General features: G+C 45.3%; 1 protein-coding gene across 6 annotated transcripts in view; it reads left to right on the top strand.

Moving 5' to 3' along the window:
• Positions 1-8,988: 8,988 nt before the first annotated feature.
• LOC138521753 (uncharacterized) overlaps positions 8,989-23,683 on the top strand; it is a 194,690-nt gene continuing 179,995 nt past the window's right edge. For 3 of the 6 annotated variants that reach the window (XM_069634808.1, XM_069634809.1, XM_069634806.1), the window contains exon 1: positions 9,004-9,154. The gene's annotated coding sequence lies outside the window, so the exon portion shown is untranslated. Of the gene's footprint in view, positions 9,155-15,837; positions 15,936-23,683 lie in introns of all 6 variants that reach the window. The other 3 variants (XM_069634810.1, XM_069634805.1, XM_069634811.1) reach the window with 3 other exon arrangements.

Consider the following 23,683-nt stretch of genomic DNA (forward strand, 5'->3'; position numbering starts at 1 on the left):
GTAAGTATTATGGCTGTTAATCAGGCTTTCCTTCTGTGTTCCTTCTGCTCACCTTTTGTTTCTTCCTCTCTCCCCTAGGTGCAGAGATGTGGCGTCCGATGCTGACAGCCGCGATGGAGCCGGGAGATGTCTCGAGGACAGGTGAGTGAAGCATGGCACTGCAGAGAGCAACGCAATGCTTTTAAATGGAAGTCTTTCTTCAGGGATGCTGGCGAGAAGATTCCGGATGCAGGTAAGAAGTTTGAAATAGTCCTTGGTTTTCACCTTTCTCTTCTCTTCCTTCCTTGTAGGTCTTCCAGGTTCAAGGCGGGCGTGGCTGGAGTCCAGGAGCAGGAGCAGACACGGTGAGCGTTAAGCTGCAGGAAGCAGAACAACGCGAAGCATGAGCTGCTGTCTGGGCGTGGCTTAAATAGCCTCCAAAGAAGTCCCAGGTATGTATCCTTCCCCAACTAGGTATGTATCCTTCCCTGGCCACGCCCGAGTGAAAAAATAGTCCCTATGAAAAAATAGTCCCTTTCAGGTCTCAGGGAGGCCTGAAGCGTGCAGCATGGTCTGCATCAGGTAAGTGCACAAAACACCTCCCTTTATGAGCCTGGCGCCTATGGCGCCAGGACTGATGTCCAACATGAGCCTGGCGCCAGGACTGAGTCCAAAGAGCCCCTATAAGGGGCCGCTGGGCTTTTACCCGAGGGCATGATGCCTGCTTCCGGGGGTGCTGGGCCGGGCCTGGTGCTCCGGGGGTAGGCATCATGACAGCACTCCCCCCAAGGCCCCTCCCAAGGTCGTTCCTTCTGGAGGTTTTGGTTTGTTTGGGAAATTCCGGTGGAACCTTTTTACCAGCCGAGGTGCATGTACTTGATCACTGGGTACCCAAGACCTTTCCTGAGGCCCGTACCCTTTCCAATCAATTAGATAGAAAAGTTTTGATTTTGAGATCTTAGAATCCAAAATGTTCTTCACCTCGAATTCAGGCTCCCCATCTATCTGAATCGGTTCTGGTGGCTTTGTTAATCTGGTTCCTGGGTGCACTGGTTTCAAAAGTGACACGTGAAAAACGGGGTGAATCCGCATGTTAGCTGGTAGATCGAGCTTGACTGCCACTGGGTTGATTATAGCTTTGATCGAGTAAGGGCCTAAATACCTTGGATTAAAAGTTTGAGGCCCCTTGAGTGATAGGTGTTTGGTAGCCAACCATACTCGATCCCCTATTTGGTATGAAGGCGCCTCTCTTCGATGCAGATCTGCATTCTTTTTGTATTTCCCTTTCGCATGTTGCAAATGTGCAGTTGCATCCTTGAAGGCTTGAGTAATCGTATAATGCAAATGGTCCACTGCGGGCATTTCAAGGCTCAGAGGTGAGTCCAAGTCTGAAGTACGAGGGTGATGTCCATATAGGGTATAAAAGGGGCTCTGACCAGTTCCAGAGTGTATCGAGTTATTGTATGCATATTCTGCCACCCATAAAATGTCCTTCCAATTACCCTCCGATTGGTGCAACATACATCGTAGATATTGTTCAAGGGTCTGGTTCGTTCTCTCCGTCTGACCATCGGTCTGTGGGTGGTGGCTGGTCGAGAGTCTTACGTCGATTTGTGCCAGTTGACAACACTTTTTCCAAAAATGAGAAATAAACTGGCTTCCCCGATCGGAGACTAGTATGGACGGGAATCCATGCAAACGGATGATATTTTCGAGGAATTCTTTGGCAAGAACAAAGGCTGAAGGTAATCCTTTCAACGGAATAAAGTGGGCCATTTTGGAAAATAAATCCACCACGACCAGAATAGTATTGTAACCATTACAAGAGGGCAGGTCTGTGATAAAATCTAGTGACAGGGTGTACCAAGGTGCTGGTGGAATGTCTAAGGGCTGAAGAAGACCGGCGGGTCTTGTCTTTTGACCTTTGTTTTGGGCACAAACTCCACAGGACATCACGAAAGATTTAATATCCTTTCGCCAGGAAGGCCACCAGAATTGTCGTTTAACCTTTTCCTCTGTTTTGGCAATGCCAGGATGTCCTTCCATCAGGGTATCACGATGACGGGAAATAACCAGTTCTTGCAATTCCTTTTCTGGCAAAAATAAGCGTCCTTGGAAGTAAGGTAAGCCATCCTTGACTGAAAAGTTAGACCCCCTTTTGATCCAATCCTGCAAGGCTGAAGAGTCCAGGAATTGTTTCACTCGTGCTTGAATGTCTTCAAGGGTTTGTAAAGTGGTTATTCCCAAAATTCTTTGTTCGGGAATTATCGGCACAGGTTCTGAGTTTGTGTCTATTTCTTCCATTCCAATTCGGGATAGAGCGTCCGCCTTACCATTCTTATAGCCGGGGCGGTAGGTGATTACAAAATCGAACTCAGCAAAGAACAAAGCCCATCGGAGCTGTCGAGACGATTGAGCCTTAGCAGTTTTTAAATATTGTAAATTTCGGTGATCAGTGATCACGGTGATGGTATGCCGGGCGCCGAGGAGATAATGCTGCCAAGCCCTGAAGGCGGACTTAATGGCTAATAGTTCCTTATCGGTGATCGCATAATTTATCTCCGGTGGCGAGAACTTTCTGGACCAAAATGCTACGGGGTGCAGTTGGTTGGTTTCAGGGTCTCTCTGAGACAGGACAGCTCCCATGGCTAAGCTGGACGTGTCGGTTTCGACTATATATGGGAGATCGGGACGCGGGTGCTTCAAAATAGGTGCGGACGTGAACTTAGCTTTCAACTCCTGAAAGGCCTCTTCGGCTTCCTCGGTCCATTCAAAACGTTTATTTTTTCGCAAGAGTGCAGTGATGGGTTGCACCACACTTGAAAACTCCGGGATAAACCTGCGATAAAAGTTGGCAAAACCAAGCATGCTTTGGACACCTTTCACCGAACTAGGTGATGGCCATTTGAGGATGGCATCCACTTTCCGTGAATCCATTCGGACCCCTTTAAGTGTCAGGATGAATCCGAGAAACTCAACCTCGGTGGTATGGAAAACACATTTTTCCAGCTGGGCAAACAGTTTGTGCTGGCGCAGTTTCTCTAGGACGGCCCTGACATGCTTTCTGTGATCAGATTCTGAAGAGGAGTACACAAGAATGTCATCGATATACACGACAACACAGACATCGATGAGTTCCCGCTATCGATGTATGCCTTTATAGCATGCAACTGTTTAGGCTGTTCCGGATCTACGAGGACCATTGGCACAATGAAATACGAGGTCTGAGAGTTAGTTTTCAAGCTCGGCAAGCGGACCCCTACGCTTGCCGGGCGTGGTCGTTTCCCGATACAGAGTTTCTATGGATTTTATCAGCGGCTCCTACCACCTTCTTGGGCGGCTTAACCGGGCAATCTCGTAGAAAGTGTCCAGAGGACCCACAATAAAGGCATAATTGCATCTGTCGTCTTCTTTCCCGTTCTTTTTGAGTTAGGGGTCCTTTAACACCTCTGATTTGCATAGGCTCCGAGGCATCAGCCCCCTTGGGGTTAGCGTGGGTCTTGGCCAACACCCGGGTTTCAAACTTGGAACGATCTGCTTTTCTGTTTTGCAGCCTGTGATCCAATTGGACCACTAAGTCTATATATTCAGTGCATTCTTGGGGCGGATTTACAACTTGTGCCAGGACATCTTTAAGTTCTCCGCGTAGACCTCGATAGAATAACGTGATTCTTTTATCCTCTGGCCAACCAGTTTCCACAATTAGTCTATTGAAGGTTGCAATGTAGGATAGAAGGTCTTGATTGCCCTGTCGCAGAGATAGAAGTTCGTCATCCAGAGCCTGTCCCTGGGAGTGTTGAGCAAATAACCTTTCCATGCTTGTTTGAAATCCTTGAAAATCACGAAGAATCGGGTCATCTTGAGTTACCAGTGGGACTGACCAATCGGCAGCACAGCCGCTGAGATATGACAAAACAAAGGCTACCTTGGTCTGATCATTAGGGAAGGCCCCAGGTCTGCATAGGAAGTGCAAACGACACTGATTCATGAATACGGCGAATCGTTTGGGGTCCCCAGCAAAGCGTTCAGGTGGGGCCAGCGGCATGTTTCCAGGTAGATTAATCTGCACCGGGTTACTGGAAACCACGGGAGCGGGGTTCCCCCCGGAACCGGGTAAAGGAGTTTGTCCAGCTTGACCTTGCAAAAGCTGTCTAGCCAGGTCATCAGCTCTATCCTTTATTACAATCACTTCCCTCCTGAGGGCACTAATCTCTTGATGAGCGGCGTGTACTTCGGCCCGTAATTCCTCCAGTAATTGGGCCAACTGGTCAGTTTCGGAAGTTTCCATAGCGCCTGGGTGGGAATTTGTAGGAAGGCTTCGCGTTCTGTAACGCTCACCTGGTTCCCACGGGGGCGCTGGTCTAGTCTGGATTGCTGTGGCCTCTTCTAGCGTGATGCGCAAGACCCGGAACACCGATTGGACAGGACCTCCAAATCATGCTTGCCTGGCCCGTAGGAATATCCTTCTGCAGATGAGAAAGTGGATTAACAGTCTGCAGAATAGTGTGCTAGGTCCCACCTTTCCCCCTTACCCCTTCGTTCCTCTCTAACTTCCTCCAAACCCTGGTTTAAGCTCACCTTATGGTTTGGAAGGATGAACTCTCCATCCTGCTTCTGGTGCAGGGGCGCGTGTTCGTCCAGTTACTTCACTGGTTTTCAGAATGGCGCTGGCAAAATCCACTTGAATTTCCTGAGCGATGCGCCGTAAGTATGAAAGTTCAAAGTTCAAGTGAGGCCCCCTTTATGTTTTCTTTCTAACCTGTGATCTGTCCTTTATTTCAGGTGCAGAATGAAGGCGATGCGTCGAGGGGTTAAACTGCCGAGGTGAGTAGTGATGAGGTCGATCCCTCTAAATGTCCTTATCATTCCCCAGAAATGTCTCTTGTCCTTTCCCCATAGGGGCCGGGGTACGGTACCTGCCAACGGGGCGGCGCCGACCCGAAATGTGGAAGAAAAGCCGGTAAGTATTATGGCTGTTAATCAGGCTTTCCTTCTGTGTTCCTTCTGCTCACCTTTTGTTTCTTCCTCTCTCCCCTAGGTGCAGAGATGTGGCGTCCGATGCTCACAGCCGCGATGGAGCCGGGAGATGTCTCGAGGACAGGTGAGTGAAGCGTGGCGCTGCAGCGAGCAACGCAATGCTTTTAAATGGAAGTCTTTCTTCAGGGATGCTGGCGAGTAGATTCCGGATGCAGGTAAGAAGTTTGAAATAGTCCTTGGTTTTCACCTTTCTCTTCTCTTCCTTCCTTGCAGGTCTTCCAGGTTTGAGGCGGGCGTGGCTGGAGTCCAGGAGCAGGAGCAGACACAGTGAGCGTTAAGCTGCAGGAAGCAGAACAACGCGAAACATGAGCTGCTGTCTGGGCGTGGCTTAAATAGCCTCCAAAGAAGTCCCAGGTATGTATCCTTCCCCAACTAGGTATGTATCCTTCCCTGGCCACGCCCGAGTGAAAAAATAGTCCCTATGAAAAAATAGTCCCTTTCAGGTCTCAGGGAGGCCTGAAGCGTGCAGCATGGTCTGCATCAGGTAAGTGCACAAAACACCTCCCTTTATGAGCCTGGGGCACCTAGCAGTTGAGTCTCGAGGCAAAGAGGTCCACTTGAATCGGACCCCAAAGGGACAAGATCTTGGAAAATAGAGCTTTGTCCAACATCCAGTCGCTCCTGTCCTGGAGATGTCTGGAATTCCAGTCTGCTACTGCATTGTTGACCCCTGGAAGATACTGCGCCTTCAATAAAATGTCCCTGTCTAAGCAAAAATGCCAGAACTCTCTCGCCAAATCTGCTAGGGCCTTGAAATGAGTTCCCCCCAGATGCTTTATGTACCGAACTGCTGAAATATTGTCAATCCGAAGGAGGCCACAGCAATTCAGCTGATCATTGAGAAGGCTCTTGACTGCAAAGGAGTCCTGGGCAGCTTCTACCAAATCAGACTACTATTCAACATGGAACCGCTGGGTTAGCGGGTGTGTGGCTCAACACTTCGATCCCTTTTCTGCCCCTCCAGTAGAAGTGGTTAATTTTCTAGTGGAATTATTTAAGGAGGGTAAGGCATATAGAACCATCAATGGGTTCAGGTCAGCCATTTCAGCTGGACATGTGTCAGTAAAAGGTGAACCACTGGGTAGGCACTTCTTGGTGCACAAGGCCGTCAAATCAATTTGCATCAAGGTTCCACTGTGTTGGATTGTTTCATTCTTGGCCTCATAATGATGAATTGACTTTACAGAAACTTTTCTTTCAAGTTAGCTATGTTGTTATGCCTTATTTCCATTAAGAGAGTTTCATATATGAGGGCATTGGATGTTGATAACAAGGTGTTCACCTCACAAGGGGGGGGAAGGGGTCACTTTCTTTGTTTCCAGAACTAAATGTTTGATTCCTCCCATTTCTTACCCTGCTTTTCCTGAGAATCCAAAACTGTGTATGGTGCAATGCTTAAAATGTTTTGAGTTAAAGATGGAGGGGCTTCAGCCTCCTAATACCTCTCAGCTGCTTATTTCTTATAGGAAACCCCACAAACCAGTGTCCCCAGTCATGTTAGCTAGGTGGGTTTGTCAAGGATTTCGGTCCCCATTCGGTTAGGGGTGCTATGGCCTCTAAAGCCGCATTCCTGGGGGGAAGTCTAGAGCAAATTTTGAGGGCAGCTGATTGGTCCAGAGAGTCCACGTTCAAAACATTTTACCACAAACGTATTGATCATATTTCAATTAATGTAATGCAAGGGCTTCAAACCTGCATAATATGAAGCCTCCTGTCCTGACATAGAATGGTTAATCCCCCCTCACTAACGTGAGAGGGGGTTTAGATTCTATGTCAAGACAAGGAGCCGGGTATTATACCACCCACCCACCCACCCTTTTTCTGTTTGTTTTACATGCAGCTTCGGGGTGAAGTGATAGTCAATGAGGTTTCTCAAGTGCCCTAGGCTGGTGCGACATGACATGATATCGATTGGGTTGTCTGTGTTACTGTGTCTGTTATGATACAGCTATAGAAGAGGCGTTGTTACTAGAGGAAAGGACTTATGTGGGGTTGGGTCTCTGCCTATTGGCATAGCTCTCAACTCACCCGCTTTTGGCAGGTGTCACCCGCCTTGCAAAGGGCTGACTCACCCGCCAAGCCTCCTGCGCGCCCATTCATTCCAATGGGCGTCTCATCCGCCAAAAACAAAATTGGGTGATTTCACCTGCCTTTGCGAGACAAATGGTTGAGAGCTATGCTATTGGTTGCTGGCAGGGCATGACCTGGCGCTCATCTTGGATTGGCGATCCCTTTGTTATCACTGAGATACTGTTTTTTTTCGGTTTAATTTGTTGAAACTTGTTTTGTTTTAAAAATGTCTTTGCTGCTGTGGTGTCAGAAGTAAAGATTGTAATGCATAATACTTGCCTCCTTGTATTTAATAGAATCTAAACCCCTTCTCACTTTCATGAGGGGGATTCACCATTCTTTTCACTGTCATCTCTATTCCAATCCCAAAATAACTTCCCTTATTTCCAAATCCCTTCCCTTCATATCCCTTGAAACCAACATGATATTAAGCTCTCAGCAAGATCCTACAGTTAGTTTCTTCAGCAACGTCACAAATTCACAGCATTTATTTCTTGTAACCGGCAGCAATTGTTTTGTAGGCTGGGCTTGTGTTTGGCCATTTTTGCTAGGAGTTGCGCTTGCTTTGGGCGTTTCATAGTGCTCCTAATAGGAGACCCAAGTACACTGGCTACGCACTGTTTTTTGGAAGTACTACCTCCCTGCTCCCCGGTTTCCCCCTAATGGAATACACTGCAATAGGTGACGTATAGTTAGTAAGTACGAGGTAATATAACATTAAATAAATCTGAACAAAAAAGATGTATCAGAAGTGGGATTTGAACCCACGCCTCCAATTGGAGACCAGAACACCCAGCTGGGGAAGAGTATCAGCTCTTGAGTCTGGCGCCTTAGACCGCTCGGCCATCCTGACAACTGGAAATTGAAGTGCAAAATACCTTTATGAAACATACTTCCCGAGAATGACGTCCGAGATTTAACACAATCAATTCTCTTGCTGCAAAGACTCACGCTTCGGACTGGCAATGGCCAAGTTTCATCCATTCTCAATAACTGCTACTCCACACTGCGTGGACCCTGAGTACAATGGAGTGATCTATCAGTTAACCCACTTGGAGAGATCACTCATTCTCAAAAAGAACGAAACCACATTTAACTAATCGTATTACTAAACTACACTTTTAAATGGTAACATTACTAATTATTTAAATGTTTATTACTATTAGTTTGTGGTGCATTCTCGTCAGAAAATAATATTGGGAATGTATAAAACATAACGGTGGATCTTGAAGCATGCGCCCCACAACTTGCTTTGATCGAGTAAGGCACAATGAACGAAAATGCCTGAAAAGTAAGTACTGGGACGAAGAAGGAGATGGGGCGGCCGAGGGCGGCTCATTTCAAAAGCTGTGAGGATGGACTCCGCTTCACATTTATAGACACACGAAGGGATCCGCCCGCATTAAAATGGCCACTACACTAAGCTAAACGTTAAGTGGTAAACATAAAGGCTAAGCGGCAGAACGATTTTTCGGCTGTAACGACGAAGAATTCCTGTGGAAGTAGCGACCGGGTCCCTGCGAAAGATTTGCAGACATAGAAAAGGGCTCCGGGAGTGACGAATAAGCCGCCCATTGTAGACGTGTTACATTTACAAAAAGATTGGTTGACAGAAACAAGAAAATACATGTATTATTTTTTCCTGTATCTTATTCATAATTTTACAGTACTCACGGTGCTTTTTTTTACAAAAATAAATGTAAGACTATATGGGTAACGATTTTATAAATTTCTCCACATTTTCTATCTCAGGTTGCTGGGCGCCTATAGCTAGGCTTTTGTTCTAAAGCATAACACATTACACAAGATCCTCACACCGTGGTGTGCGTCTTTCTCAGGTTGCAGGCTGTGAAAAAGAGAACGTTGCATATTGTTCCAAGATGTCCGCCTCGCCCCCGCCTTTCGCAGTACCGTACGCAATCCTTCCCAATCCCATGATTCCCATTTTTTGTGGGTGCTGCTTCGGGGCTTTCCGCCCCACCCCTGTGCTCTGCTGTACCTGGAAACCCCGGAAGGAGGAGGCCTGAAGCAAGACTGTGTTCCTTTTCACCCCTCAAGGGAGGCGGAGGTAAGGACCCCCAACCTTTTTTTGTAAACCTGCTTTCATCAAGGACCAAGAGTGATTATTTATCTTTGGACAGATCGGTCCTCCTTTGATAGTTTATGTTCTGTGAGCAGTCAACATTTTCCTCTAAAATAGTTTTTCAAGTTGATATAACTTTGAGACGGAGAGAGCTATTCGAGCCCTCCCTCACGGCGAGCCTTTGCTCAGCAGGTGAGTTGAGAGCTATGCTATGGGCATGGGTGGAGGACACCTAAAGTTTGAGTTGGCGATCTGGTTGGTTTTGTAGGCCAGCTTTAAAAGGCTGTTGACTTGTGAGGCCATGAATGATGTAATCGCCCCAAATGCCCCTCCAAGTGCATGGCCACTATCCGTTGCAACTTTGTTTTGTGCACAGTGGCCAATGCAACCATTACATTTAAGCTGTCTTTCTGCTCCCAACTGTTTTGGGGAAAAAAAATGAGGAAAAGTGAAGCACCAGGGTCAGGGTTGACCATGAAGATTACCCAGTCTAGAATAATACTAGGAGTCTTGATTCTGTTAAAGACACAGAGGCAATCATTATGCTTCATCTGCCTTTACTTGCCCTCACAGCAGCAAACAAATTTAAAACTTCGAGAACTGCGAAAAAGAACAATGGTGTCAACATTAGCTATGTTCCTTAGTTCCAAGTGAAAAATGTCCTTCTGAGGCCACTGTAGATCTGCTCCTCCAAGACTCATAAATCCCTTCTTTGCGGAGTCCTTTGCCATCAAGCTGACCTTCCCTCCTGACGGTACTACAGCCTCTTGTTGGATCCAACTGGTAACACACATGAATTGGTTAACCAAGCCGAACTGTGCTCCTTCTGAGGGTCCCGCTTCTCTCTGACCCTTCAAGTAGTCTGCCTCTGCTCAGTGCCTGCAAACAAACACACATTTATTAACAAGATTAGGGTGGGAATACAATTTAAAAAGACAGCACATCCCACTTTGATTGAATTGTTCATAAAGGAGGGCTAATGCTTGCTTCTGTGTCTTTAATAGAATCAAGGCTCCAAATGCTATTATAGGCTGGGTAATCTTCTTTAATGGCAAGACCAGAGGCAAGTATTATTGTAGTTTAAAGGTCATTTACTACCGCAGTCGCTACTCCCTTGATTGGTCTAGTGATGCAACTTTAAAAAAGTGTTATTTTAAGCCAATCTGCTGTTATGATCATTTCTTCCAGACTCACCCCTGCTGTGAAAGTTTTAGGTTCCATAGCACCCCTGACAAAATGTGCTCCAATCCTAGTAATTCAATGCCAGCCTCTTCCATAATCCACTTGACCCACCTTGCTATGGTGGCAGTCGAAGCAGAACCAAAAGTTGCTCGGTGCGTTATTAACAATTGCATGACACTCGCTGGCCTATGTGCTGCAGTCGGTCTTTCATAGGCCCTCAAACAACTCGCCAGGCAGAGTTTGGGTCTGTCTGGGAGATGGTGGTAAGAAAGGGTCTAATCTTCGTGCGCCTGGTCACTGTGAAGGTGACACCCTCTGGTGAGAAGGTCTTTCTTTCTAAGTGCACTGCTTTCATGTCCGATACCCTCTTGCAAGACACTAAACGCTCTAGGCCAGCTTGGCTGAAATGCATTTCAACTCCAACTCCTCATTGTCTGGCCATTCTTCCAATTTTGAGAAAACGAATCCCACATGAATTACCTTGGTTCGGGGGGCCTGTTCAGTTTCATCCTCTTCAGCCATCTGCATACTGCTGAAGGTTCCCCGACAGGGCTATGGTCACACAAGTCATGCCCTCCGGAAATAACTAATCTATAGACGCATACGGTCCGGAACGCCTTACCTTCCTGAAACAAACCTGCTAGAAAATTCAGGATGTCCACTGTAGATGCTGAAACGGGACAAAGTGCCCACACCATGCACCGTTTACTCCATGCGTTCCATGCCACTATATAACTCCTCGCTGTACTGGGCGCCCTGGATTCCTCAATGAGCTCTGAAGCTTGTTGCGAAAGACCTGGGCGTCTCCATCTCGACCTGAAATCTTTAATGCCAGTAATTTCAGGGCCCCCTTTGACACCAGCAGGTGTACCTCACCGTTCACGGCTCTCAGGAACCCTGGGAACGAAGGTAATATCAAGGGTGTATCCACCAGGAACTTCATCAGGAACTAGGCCTGTGGACTCCACCATGTCGTCACTATCGCCAGCCAAACCCTCTCTCCTCGCCTTGGCAAGATGTTGGGAGTCTGGCCGGAAAGCGCAGGGCAAAAGCTATATCACATTATGCACTGTAGATTAGGGGAGAATCTTGAGGCAATTCTAGCACATAACAGAAATAGGGTACATACCAAGCTGAGCTGAAACTGGTATTCACAGGAACTGCAGGAGCTGGCTGTAAGTAAAGAGACAGAGAGAAAGCAAATATACTGGGCAACACGGATTGATCAGAATAAAGGGTGTACTGGAAGACAAAGGGCCTCCAAGTATTGGGGAAAGCCCTTGGGATCGGTACCATCATATTACTCTTAACTGTCATACAGCAGCGTCATAAGTTAGGTGTGCTGAAGAGACTATTGTAGTCAGTGTAAGGGTAAAACTGGAGACCATGTAACAAGGTAGGTAAGACTCCCAACGGACTAAACAAAGGCAACAGAAGTCTCTCCCTTATCTGATCTGAACGGAGACCATCCTAGGGCTCACCCTGTAAACAGAGGCACCACAGTGGACCAAGATGTAATACCGGTAGAAGTTAGTGTTCAAAGAAATAACCAGGTACAGGATGGGATGAAAAAACAAAAGTACAACGCAGAGACTGGAATATCAGGACGTACAAGGGAAAGGACTCAGACAATATAGGTCGCTGCCACCACAGTGAATACGAGGGATTCAGGAAACTCAGAGTACTTAAGAACAGGCACTAGAACTATGGACCGGTCTGGTATTATCGCAGGCAAGGAATAAACAGGAAAACTTCAAGAGGCTGGGATTGCAGAGACAGGCTAGGCAGAAACAGGACAGGTCTGTGAAGCAGAAATGCTTACAGAAAACAGTGTTTACAGAAGGCAGAAAATATATCAGCTATATCAGCAAAGAACTGAAAGTCTTGAACGGATTCAGAAGTCAAAAGCTGGAAATCAAGGAAAAGGTTCAAAAACAGGCAGACTGCAAAAGGAGACTGGTAAGGACATTGCAAAGCAGCATCATAGAGGGCCAACTGAAACACATGATTACCACTCAATAATACAAATTTGAGTTGGATTTAACAGTATTCTTGCATCAATTTGCTTTTTTGTGGCGCACGACCCAAGTGTGAAGAAATGTTGTACTACTTTATGTGAAACGGAGTAGAGGTACTCGGTTTATGGTCATTTCATCTAAAACCATTGCATCCAATGCCATTCCATCAACATTTTTCCATCTAAACGATTTCCATATAATGCATTTTTTAAAAACATTTTTTGGGGGGGATCTGCCCCCAACTCCTGTTTTTTTACCCTTTAAAATACACCTGAACAAAAATTAACCCTTTACCCCCCCCCCCCCCCCAAACATGCATTAGATGGACATTTTTTAGATGGAAAAATTTCGATGGAATGCTTTTAGATGAATTGACTAGCCAAGGTGCTCATGTCTCAGTTTTGACCTTCATACGCATGCAACACCTTTTCAAAACTACAAAGAGAATACAGGGTGCAGAGGCTCGGGAGTTGATATCTCTTAAGAAGTTCCTCATACGGTTTCTTATGTACCAGAATGCATCTGCTGGTTTAACCTAAAACCCGTAACGGAACATGAAATTAGATTGTTCTAAAACTACAGCATTAAAACAAGTAAATGAATGCAGAGGTAGTTTGAAGGTTTTCGTTTTGCAATTATGCTATAAACAGAGTCTCTAAATGTGTGCACGTAGCAGTGCTGGGTAGTAGGTGGGTAGTATCCTGACACTAGAACTCTCGCTATCATTGTGAAGGGACGGAACGCATATCCCATATCCTCCCGACTCGTCTCATGTCTGCATGAAAGCATCTTTGCTTCTGCCCCTGGATCCGGCTCCCAGCGGAAGTACCGCGGTAGCTGGTTGTTCACCCTGGACGTGAACAGGTCTATCCGAAGCGGCCCCCACTTCTTCTCGATCTCCCTGAAGACTCCTTCCTCCAACTTCCAGTCGCTGTGATCGACCATAATTTGTGCGGGGCAGCTGTCACCCTGGCAGTTGGAGGGTTTCAGAGATAGGATAACCTTTTCTGTTTCCAGTATGGAAATATTAGTGAAGCTGAAGGGTTTGTTGATGCATGGTGTATCGACCAGTGGGGTGGTAGGTGTCTCTGTGGAGCGCAGGAATGCTTTTTTTGTTTCCTATTTTAGTTTGCAGAGTTACTATTTTATTGGCTAAGGCATTTTGGATGCTTGTACACTATTGTTTATCTTTCAGGACATTATCTGACGTGTAATAGGATTTTCCATTTCTCGGAGGATGGTGAAAAGCTCCTTGGAATTAGAATTAGCCTTGGTGATTCTATCATTGAATGTGTTCTTTTTGGTTTGGATTATTTCTTTCTTATATTATACTGCGTTGTCCCCTGATGTTCTTCCTGTATCCCAGAGGGGGAATGCCTCCTTATGAGATCCACCCGCTGATTACCATGCTGCCTCAACTCCCTGGCCTCATGGAAATGGTGTCCGCCTCGGGCAGTAGGGACAACATCATGAGATTTGTCATAGTACCTTTTGGGAACCCAGCCGTGGGAGTCTTAAGGCCTCTGGGTGACACAGCACACTGGAAATAATCATTCAAGACAAGCAAAATGATGAGGGGGTTCACATCAGTCACAACTTTCACAGAAACGAAAAAAGAAAAAAAAAAATGTTCCGCTATAAGATTAGTTGATAAACATCTAATGCAAATGTCAGATCAGGGCATTAATTCTAACTAGCTTGATCAATGCCTGTGTCGGGTATTTACTCAAGTCGCAGCATATTTGATTGACTTTTCAGACAACAGGCTTTATAGCATGAATAATTGATAATTAAAATAGTGTTTGCCAATACATTATTGCACAGATAAACGCAACAGGGCATTTAAGAGGTTTCACAGCTGGCCCCAGGAGCACACCAACTCTTGAAGACAGTTCAAGGGTTTTTATTGATTTAGTAGGCAAGGGGCTCTCTAAGGTCTGTCCTTCTCCATCTTGTCTAGGGACAGGCTGTCCCTCCTTAACTCTGGCATCCTCAACGCTAGAGATCGGTAACTGCTACTGTCTACAATCAATATCTAATGATGATGGCCTAAAGGCACAATACCATACCTGTCTAAGTCTCCCTTATGGAACAATCTAAGTGGTCCCTGCTCTAAAGACCCCAAGATGACTTATTTGAGTTATGTGCCTGCAGACACTGAGGCCCCACTTGCAAAACCTTGCACACCATGCTCTCACTCTACCTTGACTCATCTCACTCTCCCGCCTTTTACTCCCAACCACCCACTGTGTGTTTGTGTTTTCTCTCTGCCTCCTTTTTTGTTTGCAGATTTACCATTTGTTTTACTGCAAAGCTATAGATATTAAGTTTGAGTTTTGTGTATATAGAAGGTTGGGTGCTGGGGGTCTCCCCCTGATTTATGTTGTTTAAAAAAAGTGGTAAAATGGCCCAAATAATTGCACAAATATAGTCAACAAAATAAAGGCAGGGAATCCTCATAGATCCTCACCCTTGTTTCACTTCCCCAGTCACCTTTCTTTCACCCTCCACTCTCCTACCACTACTGCACCCCTTTCACACCCACTTACACACCAGTACCACTCTCTCCCACCAACCAATAGCTCAACTTGCACACTTCTTCAATAAGTCTCCACGCTCTTCTGCTCTGTCCTTCCGCCACCTGGTCGCTTGGTTTTCCTGCTTCTACCTTGACCTCACCCGAACAACCCACACCGTCGTGCTTCCTGTCCTCCCTTTTATCATCCCCATTGACAACCTTCATCTGCTGGTGCCACGGGCCAAACGCTGACTACCCTTTTCCCAGGGAGGTGTTACAATCATCAAAACATTCCAGAGGGGGCGTAAGCCCCACCCCTTTTTTGCATGTGGGTCTGCTGGTCTCCCGTAATGACGGCCCATCAAAGTCAGTGTCACAATTCGTGGTAGGGGTTCCCAGCTGGGAACCTGTGTTTCACTGAGGATGCTGTGTTGCTGCCCCCATATACGTGAGTAACATTTTCCTGGACTGGTGATCTCCGCTGGCATGGTGTTGGTGTGACCCGCTCTCACTGCACGGACAGACTCTGCTGCCTCTCTCTGCGCCCTCGCTGTCTGGCTGGTGGTTGTGCTTCTGTCAAGGTTGATGACCTGGTAGTTTCTAGGAGAGAAAGACACTGGCCAGAATGGGGCTGTGCAGGCATTGGGCGATAGTGGTAATGAGGTCATGCAACCAGGCACAAGTGTAAGGGGCAGGAACTCTCAACTTTCACACCCTGTCTCTGGGGAAGGACTGACTCTGGCATCAACCCTGGTAGGCCTGCCACCTCAGGCTGAGAAGGGTCCCTACCCCCACCTGGCAGGGACAGATCTCTGGCCCTGTCATGGAGGACAAGTTGGACTGCTTCCACATTACTTCCTCATGTCAGTCTATGCCGTACGAGGGGTGCCTGGCTCCAGACAGACCCTTGTTCAAAAAGCTTAAAAGGAAATGGTTTTTCTTCTACGCAGGTGCTGATGTGTGACGTCCGGTTTGTTGGGAGATGGCGCAAACGGTGGCGAGTGGCCATGAATGATCATTTCGTTTGGATACAGAGCTGCAAGATGGGGTACGCTGTGTGCTGTAGAAAGCCTGGCCACTTCAGCCTGCACTGACAGAACTATGACTATGACTCTCACCATCCCCTGCTGAACATTGCATTGAAGCCTGCAACCTGCCTATCATGCACACAGACTCTCTCTCCTATTCTATTTGCACAATTCTACTACAATTCTCTGCCTTGCTTGGGTACACCATATTGGCCCTTTTGTGTAACCCTCTTACCCTGTACTTGCTTTTATTTCGGGTAAATTCGAATTTAGGTGTTCTTTGTCATCTATGCACCTTCCATTTTGTACTGCATTGTGTGCTTTCTGGTAAATTCGAGTTGTATTTTTACATCTGTGTATCATCCTTCTTGTCTCCCTCAGCTGCTAGGCCACCTGGTGAGCTTTGCCTGTGCATTGTGCAGTCCCTCTTATCTCCAACTCTATGGCACTCTCCACCCCCTATCTAGTCTAACTGTTACTCTATCACCTATCCCCCCCTCTCACGAAATCTGGATGAAAAAAGCTCAAAAAGATCTCTTGGCCTGTAAGCCCGGCCTACCCATTGCTGATACCTATGTTAATGCTACTTCCAGACACACTATCACTGATGTCCTCTTCTCTGTCCCCTCTCCTGAACTATGGACCTCCCACCTGATCTGTATCCTCTTCCCCATCTTCACCCATTAATGGTGGCACTAGATGGGAAGTGCTCTTGACAAACTTCTCATCCTCTAAGTGCATCATTAATGTCTATCACAGTGGCACTGTCATGGCCCAGGGTCCTCAACCCAATCTTCTTCTCTTTGACCAGCACCTGCCGGCCCTCATCAACTTCTGACCCTCTACTGCTACTTCTCCTTCCACTCTCTCTGCACCTCCTTCACCACCTCTGACTGGTGTACCATCACCTGTAACTCTCCTCGGAAAAGCTTTAACGGGGGTGACCGGCTACACTTAACCACCCTGAACGCTCAAACTGCTGTCAAACACTCTTCTAACATCTGCCTCCTTTTTGAAGACTTTGATCTTGACGTCCTCGCTCCCACCGAGACGTGGTTCAATGCCAGCTCATTCACTGCTTTTGACTCCCTTCTATCTGATGGCTACACAATCCTCTCCGAGCCTCTGCCCAACCAACCTGGTGGGAGAATGGCCCTGATTGAGTGGGTCCCTATCTCTATCAAACCCACCCAGCCCTACCCCTCCTTAGTCTTGTCTGCAAGCTTGGTGTCTCTCCCACTCTCTCACCCATGCCACTATCTACAGGCCACATGGCACTGTATCTGTCTTCCTCTGGGAATGGGCTCCCTTCTGACCTCTACTTCTAATCTGCTCTTCCTTGGAGACCTCAACATCCACCTTCACTCCACTGTCTCTGCCTCTTCTCTCTTCCGTGATCTCTGTACCTCTCTCTCCCTCCTTATTCTCCCCTCTGGCCCTACCCACTCTGCCAGACACATTCTTGATGCCTTCTTCCACACTGATCTCCCACTCTCCAATCCTCTCACTACCCTGTTTTCCTGGTCTGACCACTCTCTCTTCTCCTCATCTGGGACCTCTCGGTCCCCTGTCCGAGCCTTCACAAGCACTGCCAGCCTACTTCGTGGGCAACCGTCTAATGAAACGGGTGTCTGCTGCTGCATTTGCCTCCACCTTCCTCCCTCCTCCTTCCCCTTCTCTTGACTCTCCCACTGACTCTGTCCTTGTTAATCTTCATCTTGCTATCACTAACACTCTTGACGTTCTTGCCCCTGTCATGAGGATCCATCAGCCTGAAACCTGCCTCCAAGCGTAACGGCTGGCATGACTCTGATCTAGCCACTCTTAAACGCAAGTGCAGAGTTGAACGGAAGTGGCAGACCTCGGGCTCACCCCCTGACAAACTCGCCTGTCTACTCCAAAGGCAATACGTCTATCCGCTCCAAGAAGAGGGTGCACATCCAGGCCTGTATCTCTGGAGCCTCTAACAATACTGCTGAACTTTTCAAAATCTGCTAGAAAAGAAACTAGCCAATCCATCGGCAGTCTCCACCTCGTCTCTTCCTTCTCAGTCCCTCTGTACTGGCCACCCAATTTCTCCTCTAAAACTCAGGACATTCTGGCCTCTCTCTCTTCCTCCACTCCCTTCATTACTCCCTTGGCCTCTCTTCCATCCCCACCCACTCTCTCCTCCTTCTCAACTATCGCAACAAATGAACTAGAGTAGTCAGCTCTATGAAGGTCGTGTCCCCTTGTTCTTCCATAACCATCAATGACAACATATCCTCCCTCGTTCCGGCTCTTGCTGACTACTGTCAGGCTTTCTCAAATCTGATGTTGTCCCCGGAAGCTGCTGAACCCCCGCAGTCCCCTTTGGATGCTAACCTCTTAACTGGTAACAAACAGTTCAGTTGAGAGCACCCCCAAGGGAAAGGGGGAAAATGGGACAAAATAATAAACTTCAGGTTTTGCTCAGCTTCTTTATCTGCCAACCTGTTGGTGAAAATAACAACAATTCACTTTAGTCACTAACCTTTGAATTCCTTGGCTCTGACTTCTCTTTATAAATTTAAGTAAATAAACACGCCACCATACCTGATTATCCTCTGTGAATAACGTAGAGGACGTGTATGAATTCTACTGAAGAAAACATAAAAATAGAGTCTTAGATGCTCTTACTGATTTCTTCAATTTGGTTTTGCAGAAAACTGCTATCTCTCTCAGTTTAAGGAGTTTGTCTTCAAGCAGTTCAACTGTCTTTTGCCTAAAACAACCCGCTGGAAATATTATACATGTAGTTTGTATTGGTGTCTATCTTCAACACAAATTCCAAGAATGACACTCTAACTATTCAATTTAAAATTGTTTGTTTTCTGAATGTGTAAAAGTGTTCATTAATTGGATCTTTTGCTTGCAAAGAAAATCGCTCGTTAAAGAAGCGTTCATTTTACCAGAATATGCGCATGCGTGAAAATATTGTTTACTCCTTCTAAAATGGAAGCGCACATGAACAAGGAATTGAGTTCAAAAATGAAACTGGCTTGGGCGCATGCGTAAAGGAACAGTCTTCCACTCTTCTTAATATAAATTGCTCCAACAAGAAAGGAGTAATTCCTCAGTTCCAGAGACTAATCCTTGAAGAGACAGCCCAGTGAAGATCACGCGCCAGGTTAGTTAGAATGTTAGTAAATTAAACATAAAGTCTTGGAGTCGCGTGGCTACCACACTGTCACTTGCGCAGACAGTGTAAGATTTCTAACGCTAGTCCGACGCTAAGAAAAAGCACTGCTACCGAACAAAAGGTACAGTACTCAATAAACTTCTATACGGCCGAAAAAACACACGACGCTAAAATGAATAGCAGACCTCCACACTCCAATTTGCCAGGTGCAAAAAATGTGACGCAGTTCAATTAATTTAAATACAGTTCTAGAAGTTCAAAAAATAAATACTTGAGAGAACAAAAAGAATTACTATATAAACAAAAACTAAGAAAAAACAGGAACAAGTTAATTAATAGTTTTGATATTTAACTCCTGCTTGAATATCATAAAATTCCATAAAAGATAATGAAATCACTTAGCTTGCTTGCTTTCTTTCACCGGAACGTTTTCTAAGTTTCTTTTTAAAATCTCCAACACTTTCCTGGTCCAAATAACTAATAATAGGCACAAAGGCCTAACTAAAGTTTTCTAAAACTTAAGAGCTTCAAACATAAGACCTTCCAGCTGGGCTTCTGACAATGAAAGGCGGTTTAGAATGTTCCGACAATGCCTTTCTTTTACTTCTGGCCAATCACTGATCCTTTTGGAATTCTCCATTTTGACTTGGGAAGCTCTCCACACTCTGCACAGAAAGTTAAGGCCCAAACCATACTATGTTAATCATATCCTCATTCATCCAAATCCCACGAAACCTGACCGTATCCCCCCCCCTTAATGCCCTGTCCCAGGGCCAACTTTAGAAGGATACTTTCTATGAAATGTTGCGACTAATTGTGGTGCATGCACATTCACCTCATCCTCCCATGTACGTTCCTCAGGTCCGAAACCTTCCCAGTCTATTAAATATTGTAATTTCCCTCTTAACCTCCTGGAATCTACAATTCTTTTCACTACAAACTCTTCAGATGAATCCTCTAACTGAACTGGTGAAGGTGGATGTACAACTCTAGTCCCATGAATAACAGGTTTTAACAGACTAATGTGAAAGGTGGGATGAATTTTCAATGAAGTAGGTAATTTTAACCGTACTGACACTGGATTGATCACCTTTTCTACTTGTCCATTGGTCTCGGGATGATAACCTGATGATAAACTGACTTCCACACCCAAATCCTTACAAAAAACCCTCCAAAATCTAGAAATGAATTGAGGACCTCTATCTGAGATAATTTGATTAGGAAGACCATGCAGTCTAACTATTTCTCGCAAAAAGACTTTGGCCAAAACGTCTGCAGTAACCTCTCCCTCCATTGGAACAAAGTGAGCCTCTTTTGACAAGAGGTCCACCACAACTAGAATAGATGTACAACCCTTGTCACAAGGAAGATCTGTAATGAAGTCCAGGGAGATTGTATGCCAAGGACGAGGTGGAATAGGCAACGGCTCCAACAACCCGACTGGTTTTCCGGTTTGATTCTTCATTTGAGCGCAAATAGCACAGGTTTTTACAAAATTTAAGATGTCCTGACGCATTTTTTCCCACCAGAAGCTTCTCCTGACCAATTCCAGCGTCTTTCTAAAACCTGGGTGTCCGGACAGCATAGATTCATGACAGTCTCTTATTACTCTCTCTCGCAATTCCAAAATAGGTAAGTAAAGTTTATTTTCAAAAAACGGCAATCCTTTTTCAATTTTTCGAACCGGATCCTTTCGAACCCATTCCTCCATTTGTACAATTGACATGGACTTTCGAACTTCTTCCTTAACATCCCCAATTTTCTGTATTCCGTCAGAAATAAAACAACATGGATCGATAATGGATATCATCTCCTTTTCTGATTCCATCTCACTTCCCGGAAATTGACGTGATAAAGCATCAGCCTTTCCATTAAGCTTACCTGGCTTAAATGTCACTACAAAATCATAATCAGCAAAGAACAATGACCATCTTAACTGCCTTGGTGTGAGAGTCTTAGCTGATTTCAAAAAAAGCAGATTTCTATGGTCTGTTAACACAGTCACAGTATGTCTTGCTCCCTTTAAAAAATGTCTCCACTCTTCAAAAGCGAACTTGATTGCCAATAATTCTCGATCTGAGATGGTATAATTTTGTTCTGCCATAGAAAATTTTTTAGAATAGTAAGCCACTGGATGAAGTTGTCCTGTCTCTCGATGTCTCTGAGAAAGAACAGCCCCCATGGCAAGATTCGATGCATCCGCTTCTACATAAAAAGGCTGAGATGGATCTGGATGAATTAAAATAGGGGCCGAACTGAACCTTTTCTTCAATTCTTGAAATGCCTCCTCTGCCTCTGTCGACCACACAAATTTGGCACCTTTCTTTAAGAGTTTTGTTATGGGAATAATCAACCGAGAAAATCCTTCAATAAATCTTCTGTAAAAATTTGCAAAACCTAAAAAGCTTTGAATTTCTTTTACTTTCGTTGGTGCTGGCCAATCCGTGATGGCTTGAACTTTGTTCGGATTCATCTCCAATCCCTTGGGAGAAACAATGTATCCTAAAAATTCCACAGAATTAGTATGAAACTGGGATTTTTCTAATTTAGCAAACAAATGATTCTCTCTGAGTCTTTGTAGAACCTTTCCCACGTGAATTTTATGAGACTCTAAATCCTGAGAATAAATCAAAATATCATCAATATATACTACTACGAATATGTCTAAAAAATCTCTTAAAATTTCATCCATAAAGAATTGAAAGGCAGCTGGTGCATTACATAAACCGAAAGGCATTACCAAGTACTCATAAAGCCCAAATCGGGTTTTGAATGCCGTTTTCCACTCGTCACCCTCCTGGACTCTCACCAGATGATAGGCACCACGTAAATCTAGTTTGGAAAAAATTGTGGCTCCCTGGACCTGATTCAAGATTTCCGAAATTAGAGGGAGAGGATACTTTGGTTTTGATCGTAATCCTATTCACAGCTCTATAATCAATGCATGTTCTGAGAGACCCATCTGGTTTTGGTACAAAAAATAATGGAGATGCGGCTGGAGATTGAGAATGACGAATAAAACCCTTAGCCAAATTTTCTGCAAGGTACTCTTTAAGATAATCATTCTCCTTTTCAGTTAATGCATACACTCGACTACTTGGTAAAACCGCCCCGGGCTCCAAATCAATTTTACAGTCAAAACTCCTATGTGGAGGTAATTCTCCTGCCTCCTTTTCATCAAAAACCTCCTTGTACCCTTGATAACACTCCGGAAGATGTCCTAACACCGCTCCTATATTATGTCCTGTAATACCTGCATCAGTTAGAAAAAAGGAAACCAAACCTTGTGTTTCTTCCCTCCCAGGATTACCTTTCAAAAGGCAATTTTCTAAACAGAAACTAGACTGTAATTCTACCACTCGCCTACTCCAATCAATTTGAGGATTATGCAAGGTTAGCCATGGCATGCCTAAAATTATTTTCAAAATTGGTGTATCAATTAAATCAAATGAAATTTCTTCTCTATGACCTCCAAGTAATTCCATAACCAAAACACCAGTTTCATGAGTTATAGGACCTGATGAAAGAGAAGTTCCATCTACAGCCCGAACCTGTTCCACAACTTCCTTCCTCACAAGTGGTATTCCCAATGCCTTAGCTACTCCCCAATCCATAAAGTTCCCGGTGGCTCCTGAATCAATCACTACCGGTCCATACCCTTTCCTTTCCTCCTTTAAATACAAGGATACATTTACAGTTATGTGTGGAACCGCTGACTGAACTGTATTTGCAACTTGCTGTCCTTTTCCTCCGGCTGATGAAAATTTTTTGGGTGTAAAGGGACAATTTCCTAAAAAATGACCGCCCCACCACAATATAAACACAAATTATTCTCACGCCTCCTAGTCTTTTCCTCCTTTGATAAAGGACCTTTTATTCTACTTTGTTGATCATTTAACCTTGGTTTCACTTCTTTACTACCCACCTCAAGCCTTGAACGATCTCCTCTAGTGACTGACCTCACCTCCCCCTGAGTACAACGACGCCTTTCTGCTTTTCTTTCACTTATACGATAGTCCAACTGAACTACTAAATCAATCAATTCCTCACAAGAAGAAGGGCGTTGGGCTACACTGGACAAGGCATCCTTCAATTCCTCCTTGAGACCTCTATAAAAAAGAGAAGACCTCTTCTCTGCTGGCCACTGGGATTCTAAAACCAGAGACCTAAACTGTGTGATATATGTGACCAAGTCTCTGTTTCATTGACGCAAATCTAATAATTCCCCATCAACTTCTAAGGACATTTGTCTTTTATCAAACATTTTCTTAAATTCTTCCATAAAAAGAGAAACATTTTTTAAAGATGAACTCTTTTGCCTGACCAATAAACCTGCCCAAGTAGAAGCCTCTCCAGATAAATAAGACATCATAAAAGTAACTCTGGAAGCATCAGAAGGAAATAGTTCGGGCCTACTAAGAAAGTGCAACTCACATTGTGTTACAAATGTCTGATATTTACTTGAATCTCCATAGTAACGCTCTGGAGCTGCCAAAGGTACTGGCATAACTAATGCCCTAAAACCTCCCTCTGCCCCATCACCTCTACCCACACCTCTCTCCTCACCAGCCCTTACCAATTCAGGGGGAAATTCTTCTCTCACAATTC

Source organism: Ambystoma mexicanum, chromosome 13, assembly GCF_040938575.1.
Source record: "Ambystoma mexicanum isolate Mex_15411 chromosome 13, UKY_AmexF1_1, whole genome shotgun sequence".
Lineage (NCBI taxonomy): Eukaryota > Metazoa > Chordata > Amphibia > Caudata > Ambystomatidae > Ambystoma > Ambystoma mexicanum.